The sequence below is a fragment of the Ictidomys tridecemlineatus genome, chromosome 5 (genome assembly GCF_052094955.1).
Source record: "Ictidomys tridecemlineatus isolate mIctTri1 chromosome 5, mIctTri1.hap1, whole genome shotgun sequence".
Classification (NCBI taxonomy): Eukaryota; Metazoa; Chordata; class Mammalia; order Rodentia; family Sciuridae; genus Ictidomys; species Ictidomys tridecemlineatus.
The window spans coordinates 163,792,690-163,812,437 of record NC_135481.1 but is presented as its reverse complement, the minus strand read 5'-3'; positions in this window follow the sequence as shown (position 1 = coordinate 163,812,437).

The following is a 19,748-nucleotide window of genomic DNA, read 5'->3' as shown; positions in this document are numbered from 1 at the left end:
CTCTTATAAAGTCTCATACAACACAGACATAAAATTCAGAGATCACATAACCTAGTTGACCACAAAAATCTTTAAAACCATCAATATTATTTAAAACCATAATACAAATGAAAAAGGCAAATTTCTAATATATGAATGTATAAAATTGCACAAATGTTCAAGTGTTATTAAGTTAGAAGATATTATGAAATGATTTGAGGGTTGAATCTACTCATATTATGTCACAGCTCCAAATGCATATTGGTCCAGGTTGTAGTAGTGAAGAGTCAATGAACAGAAGTATTTTTGTCTTAATGGTGATATTTTATAAAATGGTAAAATAATCTGAATTAAATTATAACAGGAAAAAATAGAATCTTCCCTTGATTGATTGATTCACTCACTGAATTGGAACTGGAGATTGAACCCAAGGGTATTTAACCATTGAGTTACTTTCCTAGCCCATTTTAGTTTTTATTTTGATACAGGGTCTCTCTAAGTTGCTTAGAGCCTTACTAAATTGCTGAGACTGGCCTTGAAATTGCAATCCTCCTGCCTTAGCCTCTTGAATTGCTGGGATTACAGTCATGTATCACCATGCCCAGCTTTCATCTTTCCTTGATTTATATTATGATTTATTTCTAGGAAAGTTATGATTCATTAAAATTATGCAGAAATGCCTTCTGTGCAGATGGTACAAAGAATTAGATTCTAAATTGTATTCTAAGCTTTTCATTCTCAGGAAAGTCTGGGGCCACTGGAAATCTTAAATGCACAGATTGAGCTGGATGTCTAGCTCCATGGCTTTGCATCAGAATTTTTGATCAGTAAGACAACCAAAATTCTCTACATGTGTTTCAGAGCCCTCTGGGGGTGGTACTGTGCTTACTGCAAACTCAATTTGTATATCACATTGGGGGGGGCACTCCAATCAACCTTGGTTACCAAAGGAATCCCATTGGACCCAGCTATCCTGATTCCTGGATCCTGACATCTATGAGATTTCAGACTGTACTTGGACTTAGGAAGCTCTACCAAGATTGATAACCAATCCTAGGGTGCAGATGTGCTAGACAGACCTCATGAGCATCCCTGAAGAAGTTCTGCCTATATCCTCCCATGGCACAGCCACCCACAGAATGGAGGTTCCATCTCCAGCCAAAGGATGTTTGCCCTTCTTTCCTCATCAACAGCATCTTCCCTTCCCTATTGCACACATTCCAATTAAGGACTTCTATACCATTTCTTCAAAATAAATCCACAGTTCTCAAAGTGTGGTATAAAATCCCTTGGGATCCCCAAAACTCTCACAGAAATCTTTGAAGTTAAAACTATTGCTATTATGATGCAAAGCAATTATTTGCGATTTTCATTATTTTGGAAGTGTGAAATGGGATTTTCCAAAAGTTAATAACGTGATATCAAGATATAACAAGTGCTATCAGGTAAAGTGGTGCACAACTGTAATCCCAGTGACCCAGGAGGCTGAGGCAGAAGGATTGGAAGTCTGAGGTCAGCCTCAGCAATTGAGTGAGGCCCTAATCAACTTAATGAGACCCTGTCTCAAAATAAACAATAAAAAATAGGGCTGGGTATATGGTTCCATGATAAATCTCCTCTAGGTTCAATCCCTGGTACCCAAAACAAAACAAAAACAAAATATAGAATATACCCGCTGTGTTCTATTAAACCATTAAGGAGATTTGTAAAATGAACACAAAGCCATTGAAGAATAAAAATTCCTTGGGATCCTCAATCATTTTTAATAGTGTTAAGGAGTACCCAAACCCCAAACATTCTTAGAAGACAGAAAGAAATATTTCCTTTCAATAGCTTCTCAGATACACAACACCCTGAAGTTAAAAAAGAAAGAAAAGAAAAAATAAAATTCAGAACTGGCTCCTTTTCTATAATGATAAGAAGAGAAGGGATAACAGAGAGGGAAAAATGGAGACAACCAGAGCTCACACTAAAACCTCAGTATGTGTTCTTGGCACAAATCATTATCAGATAATGAGCATGGCAAACTGAAGAGTAGGGTAGGGTGTGTATTTCATTTTCAACACCCAGTTAAAACCCACTTAAAAAGAAGTGACAACCACAGGTAAATAAATAAATAAATAAATAAATAAATAGATAGATAGATAGATAGATAGATAGATAAAATAGGACTTTTAAGAATTATCGAGAGCCCACTGTGAACAGGGAAGAAATGGGGTGTTAACCTCATCTTCAAAGGATGTTGCAGCTAGGAGATCTCCAGGCAGACAGCAAATGAACTACAATAAAATGTGCTATTTAGATTCATATATGTGTTGCATGATGATCAAGTCAGGGTAATTAGCATGTCTATCATCTTGCACTTTCTTTTTCATATCTGTATGGTTCAAGATTCTCTCTTCTAGATATTTTGAGGTTTATAAATATAAACAGTTAATATGTATCAACAAATAATGATCATATTTTAAATGTCCTAAAACAAGGCAAAAATCCAACTCTAAAGGGGTTCTGAAGCTCCCTTTCATATTTGGGGGAGTGTGGTGTCACAGAAGGTTGCAACTTGAGCTGAGTCCTGTGAATGGGTAGGCTCTGGAGCTGAAGGATTGGGGTGGGGTGGGGAGCACACAGGCAGAATCACCCTACAGGTTTGGGACACAGCCAGCTGTAGCCAGTTTGGCCGGAACACAGGCTGTGTGGAAATTTCATATTAGAGATTGAGAGATAAAAATTGAAATTTAAAATAGAGTCAGATCACAGAGAACCTTCCCAGTCATGCTAAAGTTGTGGCTGGTAAACCATGGGAAGCTTGTGAGTTGAATATCATCTCATAGGTATTGTGCCTTGGACTAGTGAGCCTGGTACAGGGCGAAGCATCAAAGTGGGAAAAAGTTGTAAAATTTAAAAAGTAAAAGGTAGAACACCAGGAACTATTTAGTTATCTCAAAATGCAAATATCAGCCAGGATGTGGAACAACTGGAACCTTTGTGTACTGCCAGTTGAAATTTAAGTGGAACAATTACTTTTTAAAAGTTTTTTGGCAATTTCTTGTAAAGTTTATCTTTACCTTATGACCCAGTAATTTCACCTCTTAATAATCCTGCAGTTTCACCCATTGGTACTTATTTAAGAGAATGTAAGTATACAGAAAGACTTGTATAGGAATATTTTCAGCAACCATATTCAAAATATAGTAGCAATGGAAACAACTCAACTTGTCTATCAGAAAAAAAATAGATAAAAAATTGTAGAGTATTTTAAAAAATAGAATATTACCTAACAACAAAAAGGAATAAAGGACTGATGCAGAAATGATTTGCTAAATCTCAAGAATGGTATGTTAAGTAAAGGGAACCCAATACAAGAGAATATTGCTGTGTGGATCCATTTATTTCCAATCCAAACTCAGTCAAAATTAACCTAAAACAATGGAAATCAAATAGTAACAGAAAAAGGGGTGGGATAGGAAGGAATAGGAAGGAACTCTCTAGAAGATGCAAGTATTCTGAATATTAATTAATTGAGGTGGTATTTACACATACTATACAATGGTCAAAAATTCATCCATCTGAACATGTGATACTTGTGCATTTTATTTTATGCTAATCACATCTCAGTTTTTTTTTTAAAAAAAGTATAGGTCATTGAAAATTAGGCTTTCACTCACCCTTCCTGAGAATAAAAAAATGACAAATCAAAATATTCTTAATACCTGAAGAATCATCACAATTAATAATAACAGAAATTATGACTGAACAAAAAGCCTAATGGTGAAGAATAAAACCAACAAAGCTTATACTAAAAATAAAATTGTATGCTTAGATTTTTTTAATTGACCTAATGATTTTGTAAGAGCTAACAATTGTTATAAAATTAATAATTTAGTAATGGTCTTTTTAGCAAATGCTACATTATGTGAAAAATCAATGGGAAAAGAAAATGCAGCAGTGTGTTTAAAGAAAATTAAGCTGGACACAGTGGCTGAGAAGGCTGAAGCAAAAGGACCACAAGTTTAAGGCCAGCCTTAGCAACTTAGTGCGGCCCTAAACAACTTAGCGAGACCCTGTCTCAAATTTTAAAAATGCTTTTTAAAAGGATTGGGGATGTAGCTCAGTGGTTGAGCACCCCTGGACTAAATTCCTGGTACCAAAAACTAAAAAAATTAAAAGAATTTTAGTCTTGCTGCTGCAAAAGACCAATGATAATATCAAATATTATATATTTACATTTAAAAGTATTAACTATAGCCTTAAGGAGTTTTTTTTCAGTTAAGTTCATGATTCATTAGTTCACTTCAAAATATAAACTGATTTTGTTGCATTTATTTCTCATGCTGTGAAGTAATTAGTGCGTACTGAAGTGTGTCCTTCCATCTCTTGGGTAGATAAAGTCCAGGGTTAAAAAAAATGCAGCATATAACTTTACGCTGTCAGTTTAGGAAGCAAAATTAAAATTATTATTCATCATCTCTCACCCACATAAACTCTAAGTCTATACTTATCAGAAATAGTATTTCATGTTCAAAACAAAGATAAAAATCTATGGAATCTGTCATTTTAGTGACTTGCTAGGGGAGTATAAAGGAGCAGTTGGAAGTCCATTTGAGAAGGAAAATACAGCCTTGCACCATGTATAACTCATATACCTCTCTCTACAGAGTAAGCTCAACTGTAACCAGTGTTTTCCAGTGATAATCAGATGATAGTAATAGTAATATGCAGGAATTAGATTCTGTATAGGGTTGATTGAGTGACAAGTGTCACACACAGTGCAAACCTTTGAGATACACTAACATCTGGATCTCCCCAGCTTCCACTCTAGATATTTGTCACTTCTCTGAATATCTACTACCTGGGGAGGCTAGAATTTGGTTGCTGAAAACAAATGGAGTGATATAAGAGGCAAATGAATTAATAAATTATGTTAAATCCCTGCAAGGAACTCTTACGAAGTTAATAAGTAGGGTTAATTAGATCCATATTTTTTATGACATATTAAGTGATAAAAATCAAGTTTCAGAAAAATGTGTACTATAAGAATTGATTTTGATTAAAAATTAACCGAAAAGGTCAAAAGTACCAAAGATTTGAAAAGAGCTAAAATATGTCATAGTAGAAGAGTTATTAATGTAATTCTGATTTAAGTGGAAATATTTGACAGATCTGTTCAAAATGAATATGGCAACTTCTATGAGGAAACTGCTTGGGAAATGCATGGACAATAAAAGGAAATTCAGGAAAGATGAGTTAATATGATGTATGGGTGAATGGATATATGGGTGGATGTATGGGTGAATAGATAAGTGGATGGACTGATGGACAGAAGAGAATAAAAGGAAAGGGAAAGAATGATAGGCAAGGAAATAATTATTCTTCAGAAATTTTAAGACCCTGTCTATTAGCCAGCGTTCTCTAGAGGAACAGAATCAACTGGAAGTATAATTTTTAAAAGGGTACTTATTAGGTTGGCTTATGCAAGCAGAAGAAGCTGGATAGTCCACAATGGCCATCTGCAGGGTGGAGAGCTGGAACAACCAGCAGCTGCACAGTTCAAGAGGCTGAAGCCCCAGAACAAGACAGATGAACAGTGCTACCCTAGTACAAGATTTAAGGTTTCTTGAGAATCACTGGCAGAGTCTGCTTTGGAAGAATGAAGAAGCAAGAGTCCGACATCCTCAGAGGATCACAGCAGCAATCAAGAACCTATTCAAGAAGAATGGAGCTTGCCTCTGCAGCTGCTTCCCCATTCTTCCAACTTTTATTCCATCTAAGCCATTATCCTATTGGACAGTGCTGCCCGTGCTTAAGGAGGGTCTCCATTTCAGTTGGCTATCCCACATGCCAATCATTTCTAGACGCTCCTATAAGCCTCATAATCTAGTTGACAATTAACCATTACACCCTGTTTTGATTGCTTTTTTTTTTTAAAGCATCTGGTGTTTCCAATGATAATTCTACTGCCAAAAATAGCTGGTCTTCTCTTTATCTTTAGTATTCTCATATTTCAATTAGGATCTAAATGTGAATCCTCATATTTAAAGAATTCTCTTTCCTTTGGGCTCTGAAAAATATCCTATATTGCTTCTTAGATAATTTAGACTCCTCTATTTCCTCTATTCCATCTTTTCTGTCAATACTACCTGCTGCCGGTAAGATCTCCTAGATAGATTTTGTGTCTTTTGCTGTTTTTCTAAAACTTTCTGTTTCCCTTTCTTCGTACACTATATTTTGGCCTTCCCCCCAACACACACACACACACACACACACACACACACACACACACACACCGTGGCACTAGGCATTGAACCCAGGGCTTTGTGCATGTGAGGCAAGCACTCTACCAACTAAGCCACGTCCCCAGAAATACCCTGTTTTTTGATAATTCCTTTCTCTCTCTCTCTTTTTTAATGAAAGAATTGTTATGAACTTTGTTTCTTTTTATAGCATCCTGTTGTTGTTTTATAGACACTGTATCTTCTTAAGTTGCCATGTTTTTTTAAGTTCTTTTCTGTGCCTTGAACTACCTGTGTGTATGTGTTATCCTAAAGCAATTAAGAGAAAAGGAACTAGAGTTGTAGTTTGAGAACAAGAGATGTCCACAGATTTCTGGAAGACAGTAAAAAGAATGGATGGCTGAGTTAAAGGTAAAGAGGGAAACTGTTTCTTAGAATGCATAAGGAAGAAAGTACATTGAAGAAACCAATTGTCCTGGATTGACATTCTATAACTGCCAATTATTACCTAGATGTCTCTAGGCATTTTACTGAATTTCAAGTTTTTACCACTATTAAAAGATCAAATATGGCCACACCTTGCGGACAACACCTGTAATCCCAGCAGGAGGCTGAGGCAGGAGGATGGCAAGTTCCAAACCAGTCTCAGCAAAAGCAATATGCTAAGCAACTCAGTAAGACCCTGTCTCTAAATAAAATACAAAATTGGGCTGAGGATGTGGCTCAGTGGTTGAGTGCCCCTGAGTTCAATTCTTGGTACTAGATAGATAGATAGATAGATAGATAGATAGATAGATAGATAGATAGATAGATAAATGAATAAATAAATAAAGTATACATGACCCAATTTAAGACAGTAAAAATTAGCAATATTTAGAAGCTTCCCTGTATGCTTCTTCCAGATTACAACCCTCTGTCTCCCTAGTTCTTTAACTTCCATGCTTTTATTCTTCTAGTTCTTAGTTTTACCATCTATATTTGACTATATTATTTATATGTGGTATCTATTGTTTTATAGGTATATACAATGTAAGTTATATGTGCATGTAACATAATTGGTTTTAAGCTTACATAGAATTGCATATTAACTTTCCATTTTCTGATTTAGTTTACCCTTTCATAAAAATTAGGTCATTTTGGGCTAGGGCTTAGCTCAGTGGTAGAGTGCTTGCTTCCCATGTGTGAGACACTGAGTTAGATCCTCAGCATGACAAAAAATAAATACATAAAAAATAGGTCATATTCACTTTGGGGCTCTTATGAATGATACTGTCCTGAACACCATTCCACCCTACCAAGTTGCTGAGATTTAAATGATTGACAATGATTAGAATGTGGAGGAACTAGAATTTTCATGCATTGCTTATTGGGATATAGTGGTATGCCAATTTTGAAAAACACTTTAGCATCAAGAAGGGTGGAATGGTGTCTTATTTGGGGTTTCGTTTTTATTTCTATTATTACAAGGAATTTGCAGCATAACTACATGTTTTTTTTGAGCCATCTTCATATTCTCTTCTGTGAAAAGTTTTGCTTATACCCCTTGACCTTTTATCTACCAGACTAACATGGATTTTTTTTTCACTTAGTAAAGAGTCTCTCACTTTGCTAATGATTATCTCTAACTAACAGTAATATTTACTAGCCCTGTTGTCTCCTAGGGTCCTCCACATTCCCCAGTTCCTTTGTAGTACATGGGACCACGTGTGCGCAATTGAAAAATCACTTTTAAATCAAAGTGTTTATGAGTGAAACATGTCTCTCTCACTCTTGTTTCTATGCCACAATAAACAAAAGGCCATAAAATTCTTAAAGGTACACTTACAAGATGAGGAAGTCTTTGTTTTCCTGAATCTCTGATCCCCTGAGTGATTCTGAGGAGCAGAGTACATGTCCCACCCCCATCTACCCACACAACTCACACTGGATTCACACTGTGAGAAGTGTGAGGAACAATTTGTTATTACAGCATTGCCTGGACTAACCTGGCTCATGCTTGCCCTTCCAAGAATCAATTTCCACTAGGCAAAATTTGTTATGAGCTGTGTATTGTGTCTGCAGCACTATATATCTATCCCACCACGAATAGCATACTTTATCAATTGGTATGATGTAATAATAAGTTCTCTGCTTCTGATAAGGAAAGTTGTTGTGCCTTGTTCTTTCTTCGGGAGAGTTTGGTTCATTTCTTTTTTTCTTGTTTTTGTTCTTTTATATAAATTTAGAATCATCTTCTCAATGCCTGAAAACTCTATAGGGATTTTGCTTGTAATTGCATTAAATTCTCAATTTGGTGAGAATTTATATCTTTGTTCTATTGAAACATTTAAACATATTGTTTATCTCTTCACTTAATTTATGTTTTTTTAAAAAATGTATCTTAATAATTTTTCCACAAAGCATTTGTACATCCTTTATTTAATTAACCTCTAAATATTTGACATTTTTACATTTATTTTTTCTAAATAATATCTGTTAAAATGTTTTACCTAATTTATCACTACTGGTTTATGGATAATCAATTAATTCTACTATTTCTATTAATATTTTTATTTAAAATATTTAATATAGACAATCATATCATCCATGAATGATGTCAATTGTGTTTTCTCTGTTCAGATACCTTACTGATCCTTCTGGTATAATACTTTTTTTTTTTCAGTAGTGGGGATCAAACCCAGGTGCAATCTATCACTGAGTTACACCTGCAGCACCTCCTCCCCCTTTGTTGAGACAGGGTCTCCTGGTTTCAAACTTGTAATCCTTCTGCATTAGCCTCCCAAATCACTGAAATTGTACGTGGGCTCCCGTTCAAACTTGAAAAGAAATTATAACCATAGGCATCTTTTCTTGCTCTTAAACATACAGGAAATGCTTTCATTCTTATCAATCTTGTATTATACTTGATGTACATTTATATGGAGGCTCTTTATCAGATTGAAAAAGTTCCCTTCCATTTATAGTTTGCTGAGAGGTTGTGCCTGTTTTACATAGTGTCTTCATGAATAGGTGGTGAATTTTGTCAGGTGATTTTTCGGCTTACATTTAGATGATCCAATATTTTTTCTCCTATTAATGAGATGACTCATACTGAAGAGTTTTATAACATTAAGCTGAAATAAACAAAAACTGGCAATGATAAATATCATCAATTTTGTACTTCCTAGATTTAATTTAATATTTAATTGAGAATGTTTTTATTTATGCTAGTAAGATAACCCTATAATTTCTTTCTCATAATGTTTTTGTCAGTATCTGGTATCAAGGTTACTATAGTTTTATCAATGAGAAAGACAGCATTTCTCTTCTTTTATACTCTGGAATACAATGTTTAATAGTGGAACTGTTTATGAAAAAAATGGCTATTAGAATTCACTGAAAACTTAGGGCTGCTTTTTTTTTATGTTTGGAGACTTTTAAGTATAAATATAAATACTGTGAAGTTTTCTAATTATATCCAGGTTTCCCTTTGACACTGAGGCAGCTTTCATTAATTAATTGTACTTTCTTGGAAATTATTTATCTCAGCTGTTTTCAAATTAATTTCTTACATTATCTTATATTCTATGTCTGTCCAGTTCTTTTGCTCTCTGCTGATTTCCATAAGTGATATCTCCTTTCCTTGTGTATTGTAAAGTTTGAACTCTGAGCTTCTCCTTTTTACTTGAAACTTCATCTGGGAATTTTTTGGTACCAGGGATTGAACCCAGGAACACTTTACCACCGAGACTCATCCCAGCCCTTTTTATTTTTTATTTTGAGACAGAGTCTTGCTGAGTTACTTAGGGACTTGCTATGTTGCTGAGGCTGGCTTTGAACTTGCAATCCCCCTGTCTCCACCTCCTGAGCTGCTGGGATTACAGGCATACACTGCCATGCCCAGTATGTGGGAATTTTTTAATGTAAGTTCAAATTTGAGGTTTCACAAAACAAGCATTTTTGTCTGCCAGGTGCCCAAAGGCATTACCAAATTGCCACCACCTGAATTAAGTGAACTTGTTGAAATTTTTCCAGATACAAGGTAATCTGAACATGAACTAAAACCCAGATGAGAACTGCTTTACCATTGTGTATTTTTAGAGGAGATTCCCACCAGCCAATCCAGCACCAAGGTCAAAAAAGATGTTTCACTGATATTCTATCTGCAGAGTGAGGTTTTCCCTAGTTCACCTTACCTCCAAGGTCTCAGCCCTTGAGGATCCAAGCATTAGGAGAACTTTTGGAACACTTAACATTTTGTGTTGTTCTAAGGTTCATCTTTTACTTCCTATATCCTGCAAGGCCCATCAGAAGATCAGGTGTCCCTAAGCTTCTTAGAAACTCCTGGGGAAGCTCCAGTTGTGGCATGTACGTAATTTACAGCTTCTGTAAGGGTCTGGCGGAGCGTCGGAGGGAGAGACCACACAAGAGACCTGCTTCATGCAATTGCAGGGGGAAGTTTTATTGAACCAGCATGCTGGGGCTCAAGGCTCACTCAGGAAGGGAGAGCAGCCCAGAGCCCAGAGCAGAGGTCAAGCAGAGCTTAAGTACACTTTTTGGAGAGGGCGGGGGGGGGGGGGGGGGGGCTTTGCATACATCAGAACAAATCATCTTCAGGCGCGGGAAAACTGAACAACAACCCTGAGCCATGATTAGTACATCTATTGGCGGGAACAGTCTGGGCCGAGGTGATTGGTCACCCCTGAGTGGGGTACACATTTAAACTGATTGGTTTTGTGGCCTGGATGCTTATGTCTGAGCTATTTGGAGCTCTTAGCTAATAAACAACCAGGGAATCAATGGAAATATTTACTGGGAAGTTCAGGTATTGTTCTAACAGCTACAGAGATTACAGGTTCTGGGGGTAGCAGAGGAATTTTAACAATACCTGGCCTATTATTATTATTTTTAGCCCAAGCCTTTCAATTTAGAAACCTTACAATCCCCAGTCTTTTACACTTTAACTCAGACTCTTGCAGCTTAGAGTCAGCTTAGAAATTTTACCTTTACACTTCCTGCTCTCACTTCAGATTAATTCTTTCTTTCTTCCCTTTTTCTTTCTTTCCTTCCTTCCTTTCTTTCCCTTTTTTAATGCCAGCACAATGAAGCATTTAGGCAATATTTTTAAAATAATCTACCCAACATTGTTGTTGTTTCAAGTGGTCGTGCCATTCAATGTATCTAATTTGGCAAAGATTGCAAAAACCCACTTTAACTTTACCCAACATTTCCCTGCTGCTAAGAAACTTTCTGTGATAATAGAATGTTCCACATTTGCACTGACCAATATGGAAGCCAGTTTGGCACACTGTGGCAGCAGAGCCATTGGAATATAACTCATGATTAAAGAAGTGAATATCTATTTTCGCTTAATGTTAAATGATTTAAATTTAAATATCCACTTGTGGCTGGTGGCTCCTTATAAGACAGTTCAGAAATACACCTTCATTCACTCACAGGAGATACCGATACATGAGCACTACAGTGAGGCAGAATTATCAGAATTATGTATAAATGAGGAGATGAGACTCTTGGCTACATGATTCAGATTGCAATGGCCAAAGGGGGAAAAAAATAGTATAAAAGGAAGTGTAAAAACAAACAAAAAAAAAGTTAATTTTCCTGCTGAATTTGCTAGGCCTCTGGCCTTATCTTCTTTGTTTTGGTTTTGTTTTGTTTATTTGTTTGTTTTTTGTAAAAGAAGAATTTCTGGATGTGTGGTATCCATCAGGATATGTCACAATAAAGGACTTAGTACAGGTTGTGGGATTGCACAAACCACAAACAGAAACAAAGCACAGGAAATGAAACAAGGCACTCCCCAAAAGGCTTAATTAGGATAAATCTTATCTCAGCTACAGTGGCCTTCCCTCCTAATCTAATGAGCCAGCTCTGACTCAAACTGACTTCTTGGATTCATGCCAAAGCCCATACTCACTCACAGCTGGGCCTCACCATGAAGCCTTTCCTTAATATTATTTGTGGCATTGAATCTCTACTTAGAAATTCAGGGAATGAGCCTTTCAGCACTAGGCTCACCCATAGGGAGGTATCTCTCAAAACTATTGGACTAAAGTCCCAAAATGTATATTTCCTTTTAGGAATACGAAGAAGATTTTTTTTTTTTTTTTGTGAAATCGTGCAGAAACATCAGATTTCTGTTTCCAGCTTCTGGGTTCTCATCATAGATCAATTGCAGTAGAAAAAGAACCAGCCATAAACTGATACCCAGGGACTTGATGATGAAAATGGCACTAATTAAGGACTTGGGGGACACAATCCTGTTTCTAGATTGCACAATTTATCACAACGCATCTGGAGACTTTCCATACTGATACCGAGGGAAAGGCAGCACTAGCCTGGTAGACCCAATGAGGATTCACTAGGTCAAGAGCTCTTTGTGTTTTTGCTCTGTCCAGAGCTTTCCAACCCAGCAGTGGTGGATGGTGATTTTGAGTCTCAGAATCACTGAAGGCATCTTCCATTCATACCAATAATTATTACTCCTGTTTCTCCTTCGTCCTTGGCATACCGTACTTAATGACCTGTTTTCTAGTTGAGAGAAGATTAAACGCTCAGAGTTCCTGACACTGTTTCTGAGCCATTTCCTGGGGTTTTTGTCCTCTCTTTAAGGACAATATTTAATTTTCCATTAGCATGCCTTTCACTTCCATGAATTAAAAACCCCTTCCATCTATAGTGTCTGAAAAGCCAGAATCCATAAGACGAATGTATGTTAAGACAGTAGGTCAGTTACATGTTTAAATAATAGGCACTAAATTTAACACTATGGGTTTAATTTCTAGTTGGGCAAAAAGTATAATAAATATACCACAGAGTGCCCTAAAGTTTGAAAACAGACAAACTCGTAAATTTATTATATATTATGCAGAAAGAGAAACTGAGTCTCAGAATGGTAAAGAGCTCATTGTTAGTAAGTAGTGTGTCACATCCCAAATTCAAGCTCATATTTGTCTCCTCTGAAGCTATAGTTTGTCACACATTAGATATAAGCATCTTGAATCAGAACCAGATCACTAACATTTCTACGGATTTTCTCGCCATATTTATAAATAACAGTCTAAGACATAACCAATTCACCTTGAAAATGACTGAATGAAGCCATCCAGATGTTTTTAATGCTTGATGCAAATATTGAATTACACTTTGGTCAGTTCAACACATTAAAAAATCACTGTTTTCATATTTTTTTTCCAAAAGGAATTTTATATAAATATGTATATACCTTTTTAAATGAAATTACTTTTATCCTAAAGCCAGCTATATGAATCAAATTTTCTTCATCCTATGACGTTAAATATATATATATTCAAGTCATCATTCTCTACTTGAACCAGAAATCTAATTACAGAGTACTATGCTGCCTAGTTTGTTTCTATAGTGTATGTTACAGTATCTGAGTAAGTATGATTCAAACTTAAAGAATTAGCAAATGTTTGGGCTGAATGGGACCTTATAATAAGCTACTCCAACCACCCCCATTTATAGATAAGTATAATGAGATCCATTCATTCATTTGGCACATACCTACTGTGTGATTGCAGTGAATGAAAAAAAAAAAGAAAAAGAAAAAAAGGAGAAGAAGGATTAGCTCAGAGGAGTCAAGTGATAGCCCAGGAACACTTATGACTTCATGTCACATTTAGAATAATGTTACCTTGCGCAATGGTGATAAGGATGCTTAGGACTTACATGTAACAACACATATCTAAAATCATTTGCAAAAGTAGCAAGAGGTTTGCTGTGAATGCAAACTCAGTGAGCACATGGGGAAGGAAATCTGGCAGGTATTTTTAAATATTAAATGTTAAAGAACTATTTCAAAGCTCATGTATCAGTGCCACTGAAGTTGGGGGATAGGAGTTGATGGAATAGTTAAGCATTTAACAAAAGAAAAATGCAGGCTATGGATGGCATGGTGTCCAAAAGGTTCAAGGTGGAGTACATGAGGCTCTCCATCCTTGAGACAGCAAAAAGTCATTTCTGCCCTGGGTGGAACCAGTTTCTTCCAGACTCATATCTTTCTCTCCTCCACTCTGCAAGTGAAATCCACAGGCACGCCTACCCAAACAGATACTGAATTGCAAATGAAATCAGTCCTCCTTGGCAAATACAGGAGGTTAAGGTGCAAAAACATCAATAAAAATTCTCTTCTACATCATGTACCTGATAAGGCAGCAGGCCCACCGATAAGAATTTGGAATACTGAGGAGTACAATGGAAACCTCCCACGCTTGTTCTCTCCAAGTCTCATGGCCACTGTGGCTCCCAGGCTGGTTCTTCCAAGACAATAAACTGTGTTCTACTCAAGTGTATCTAGACACGTTTGGAGGACTTGGGAGGTAGGACCACAGATACAGACTTGACAGAGATCTGTCCAAGCAACACCTTTGGCTTAAGGGTAATGAGCAGTGTTGCAGATGGGAACAGTAAGGGAGATGCACTCGCATGGAGGCTGGAGGCATGAGGATAGGTACAGACTCTCATAAAAATCAAGTAAAAAAGTAAAATCTCATGTCCCTTAGGCTAATAAATCTTCTTGTGCTGGGAAAGGAGACAGTGCTTGAATTGTGCTAAGTAGTCCCTTACCTAAGCTCTAGGATGTGGCCATGACTACCCTGGTGCTGGTGCTGGGTGCCTCTTATGGAGGCAGCTGACTCATGATCTCGAGGCTGCAGATATTTGTAGTTTTTCTTTTTAATTTTTTTTAGTTGTCAATGGATCTTTATTTTATTTATATGCAGTTTTGAGAATCAAGCTTAGTGCCTCACACATGTCAGGCAGGTAAGCCACAGCCCCAGCCCTGCAGATATTTGTTTTGAAGGTGTAAAGTCCTGGTCTACTGGCCCTGCTACTCTTGGCTAATTGTTCTTGCCAAGTCACAAGACTTTTCTCATTTTACTTGAGAAAAGCTGTCATTCTTGCATTGTGGTTGAGGTGAACCCAGAAAAATACTGTTAGATGACTCTTGTCATGAGGTTGACTTATTTATTTGTTCTTATGTTGGAACACAGCTTAAATTATAGGGGAGGTTAAAAAAATGTACTGTGTAAAAATAAAAGTCTATTTGGGGAATTTGACAGCTTAGTAAATTATAAAATATGATTTCCACCCATGTAGTCTTCTGGTGGCTGTTCCTGCATCTTCTCCATGTACTTCTCTATGAACTGCTTCATAAATAGCAACAGTCAAGATCAGAAGAGTAATTTTTTTCTTGTGCATGCTAGGGAAGCCCTCTCACAACTATATTAAATCATAGTTTATTTAGTGAATCAATGTCACTGGATTCTGAAAATAAGATACATCAATTTCTGTTAAACTGACCAATATCAAAGAGGTTCTAGAAGATGCATAATGTGTTCATCTATTACTATGAAAACATCTACCCTTTAAGCATTTTGTACTTAAAAATCACCTCTATTAATATTGCATTTACTACCTCCTTGTTTAGTGTTAACCTTTACAAATGCATGTATGTTTGGGCAAATTTTACACACACACTTATGCATTATAAATTATAAACACACACACAAACACACACAAACACCTCCCCCCCAAACACACACATATATCCTTTTTCTTCTTTTTTTTTTTTTTTCCCTTGGAGAGTGTGTTTATTCAGGAAATTTCTAACACAAACCACAAACAATTGATCTAATAAAATAAGAAACAGGGGAGTTTAGATGTGGAATGCCACACCTTCTTACTTTAATCTAGGACACCAGTGGAATTACCAAACTAGGGAAGTTTTGAACCTTACCTAGATAGAGAGAATCAACGATTGCCTAGTGTTCTCTTAGTGTTTGGAAGTATTATCCCCACCCCATGTATACTGAGTAGGGGAGACTGCCTCTCACACTCCCAGATAAAAAGATTCATGTAACTCTTTTTACAGACCCAGAATGAGATCCTGGGAAAGGTTCTTAACCTCTTGGGGTTCAATTTTATAATGTGTAAAATGAGAATAAAAATATCACTTTTTTCTACCTCATAGAATTTTTTCAGATACCATTACATAAAATGAAAAACTGCAATGCCCATATATTCCCTTTTAATGACAATCACCTTCCTTTAAAAAACATCAACTAAAAATTAAAATTGTCCTTTTAAAATGACTCCTTCTCATGACCTAAAATATTGGAATACTGATTTCAAATTTACTTATAAACAATCTTTGGGAACAAAGCCTTCTCAATAGCTAAGGGCAGTCTGTGTGGTTAGGAAAGGGGGTGTGTTAGATCAAATGTTCCCTGAAATCCAAAGCAATAACCTGTTTTTCTGTAATCCAGGTACTTTATAACATAGCGTAATACACACTAAGTATTTGCCCGGTGGTTCGAAAGATAAACAGGTGAAAAATCACATTTCAGAGCTCTCTAAACACTGAAAAAGAAATGTAGGTTAATAAAAAATGTTAACAGATTCAAACAGTTGAGACTTTGATAACAGGATAGATATCATGTTATATGTTTCTTTCTCCACAATAAAAAATAAACTAACCATATTTGTGCCCAGAGATACTGATTTCTCCAATGCATCCAAGAAACTCCATCAGCCCCATTGGCTAACTATGGCAGGTCCTTTGTCAGAACTTTTGGCAAGAAGAATGCATGAATCTTAGGATCTTTGCCTGAGATAAACCCTTGGGCTCAGACAGCCAATTTCTGTGCATCACAGAGGTATTCTATCTAGTCTATTCATGTATCCTTGATTGTTGAATAATCAAGAATTATTTGTGTGTGTATGTGAGGGAGGTATTCAAACATGTACTTAGGGTAATGATGTCCATCTCATTCCACCATCTTTCCTAACCCCATGCTCCCTCCTTTTTTCCCTCCCCTTTTCCCTATCTAAATTTCCTCCATTCCTCCCATCCTCCCCCCACATCCCCATTATGAATCAGCATCCTTATATCAGAGAAGACATTAGGCATGTGGTTTGGGGGGGTTAGCTTAACTCACTTAGCATTATATTCTTCAACTCCATCCATTTACTTTCAAATGCCATGATTTTATTCTCTTTTTTAAATTTTTTATTTGTTATATATGACAGCAGAATGCATTACATTTCATATTACACATATAGAGCACAATTTTTTCATATCTCTGGTTGTGCACAAAGTAGAATCACATCCTTCATGTCTTCTTACATGTACTTAAGGTAATTATGACCATTGTATTCCACCATCTTTCCTATCCCTATGCCCCCTCCCTTGTCTTTTCCCCTTTGCCCTATCTAGAGTTCATTTAATCCTCCCATTGCCCCCCCAGCATATTATGGATCAGCATCCTTAAATCAGAGAAATCATTTGGCATTTGGTTTTTTGAGATTGTCTAATTTCACTTAACCATTTTCACTTATATTCTCCAGCTTCATCCGTTTACCCTCAAATGCCATAATTTTATTCTCTTTTAATGCTGAACAATATTTCATTGTGTATATATACCACATTATTTTTATCCATTCATCTACTGAAAGGCATCTAGGTTGGCTCCACAATTTAGCTATTGTGAATTGTGCTGCTATAAACATTGATGTGGCTGTGTCCTTGTAGTATGCTGTTTTTAAGTCCTTTGGGTATAGTCTGAGGAGTGGGATAGCTGGGTCAAATGGTGGTTCCATTCCCAGTTTTCCAAGGATTCTCCATACTGTTTTCCATATTGGCTGCCCCAATTTGCAGTCCCACCTGCAATGTATGAATGTGCCTTTTCCCCCACATCCTTGCACCAGTTTTTGTTGTTTGTATTCTTAATAGCTACTATTCTGACTAGAGTGAGATGAAATCTTAGAGTAGTTTTGATTTGCATTTTTCTAATTGCTAGAGATATTGAACATTGTCTCATCTCAGCTGTCATCATGAAACAGGCTGATGGGAGCCCCATCCCTCAAAGAAAGCAAGATGTGCTGGTGTGAAGAGGATTAACAATTGTGAAATGCCAGCAGCCTATCTGGATGCTAGGATAAGTTTCTGCCCCACCCTATTTGAAGTAAACAGAGGAAGGGATGGTTAAGTGTCTTACTCCTAAAAGTGAGGATCAGAAATTTGTAATGTCTGAAAGAGGGGTTCTCACTCTTGTTTAATTCACAAAGTTGTTCTTGGACAACCTGTAATGGATTGGAAAATGTTATATTTAGTAAAAAAAAAATGAAGGATATTATGCAATTTTAGCTTTTCAAAAAAAATCAAGCATTAAAAATATTACTCAATTCATTAAAAATGAGTATTCTTTTTATTACACTGGTATCATTTCTTTTTTTTATTGGTTGTTCAAAACATTACAAAGCTCATGACATATCATCTTTCATACATTTGATTCAAGTGAGTTATGAACTCCCATTTTTACCCCAAATACAAATTGCAGAATCACATCAGTTACACATTCACATTTTTACATATTGCCATATTAGTGACTGTTGTATTCTGATGCCTTTCCTATCCCCTACTATCCCCCCTCCCCTCCCCTCCCATCTTCCCTCTCTACCTCATCTGCTGTTGTTCAGTTCTCTCCCTTGTTTCCCCCCTTCCCCTCACAACCTCTTGTATGTGATTTTGTATAACATTGAGCGTTTCCTTCCATTTAAATGAGTATTCTAAAAAATAAATATTCTTCATTGATTTTACATGTATTCTAGAAGCACTTAGACTTTTCACAATCATTTATACATTCTTATATGCCTCTTGATATTAAATGAAACAGCTACATAATAATTCTAGACTTAGCAATTTATGTCAGAGACTATATTGTTCAGCATTTAAGTATAAGTGCTTTGGCAAAATCATCAACTTTTAAAAAGTTATACTTTCTTCTATTGTCTTTTTTCTGAGAAATTGTACAATAGCACCTATACTCAAAGTCACTGATGAAAATATCCATTAAGAAAAAGTTAAAAACTTATCCCTTTATTTGCCAGGATAATATGGGAATCAGTTTTTCTCCATGACTCCAGAAAAGTATGTGATATTTTTTAGTATCTTAACAAAATGGTTTTATATTAGTCACAACTCACATTCCTCTTCAACTTTTCTCTTCTCACTTATTAATCTCTTTTTTTTCCTTTTTTTTTTTTTAATGCCAGGGTTGAACCCAAGAACACTTAACCACTGAGTCGCATCCCTAGTCCCTCTTTATTTTTTAATTTTGAGACAGAGTTTTGCTAAGTTACTTGGGGTTTCACTAATTTGCTGAGGCTGACTTCAGACATTCAATCCTCCGGCCTCAGCCTTCCAGGGTCTCTGGGATCACAGGCACACACCACTGTACCAGCCTCACTAATCATTCCTGAGAACTCCTTTAAGTCCAACTTGTACCTCTAAGGTCATTCCTTATCACACCTGTAAAATGTTTCATTCTGTAGATGTAAGCCATTTGCCCAATCATTGCACAGCTTATGGACATTCAGGTTATGTCCAAGTGTCTCTTTCTTATTTTTTTTTTTATGAATGTGTATCTTTTTGTGGTTGTCAACTTTTCTACTACAAACAGTGCGGTGACAACCTGATACATTGAATATCCATGTGTTTGAGTCTTTTGGTACTAT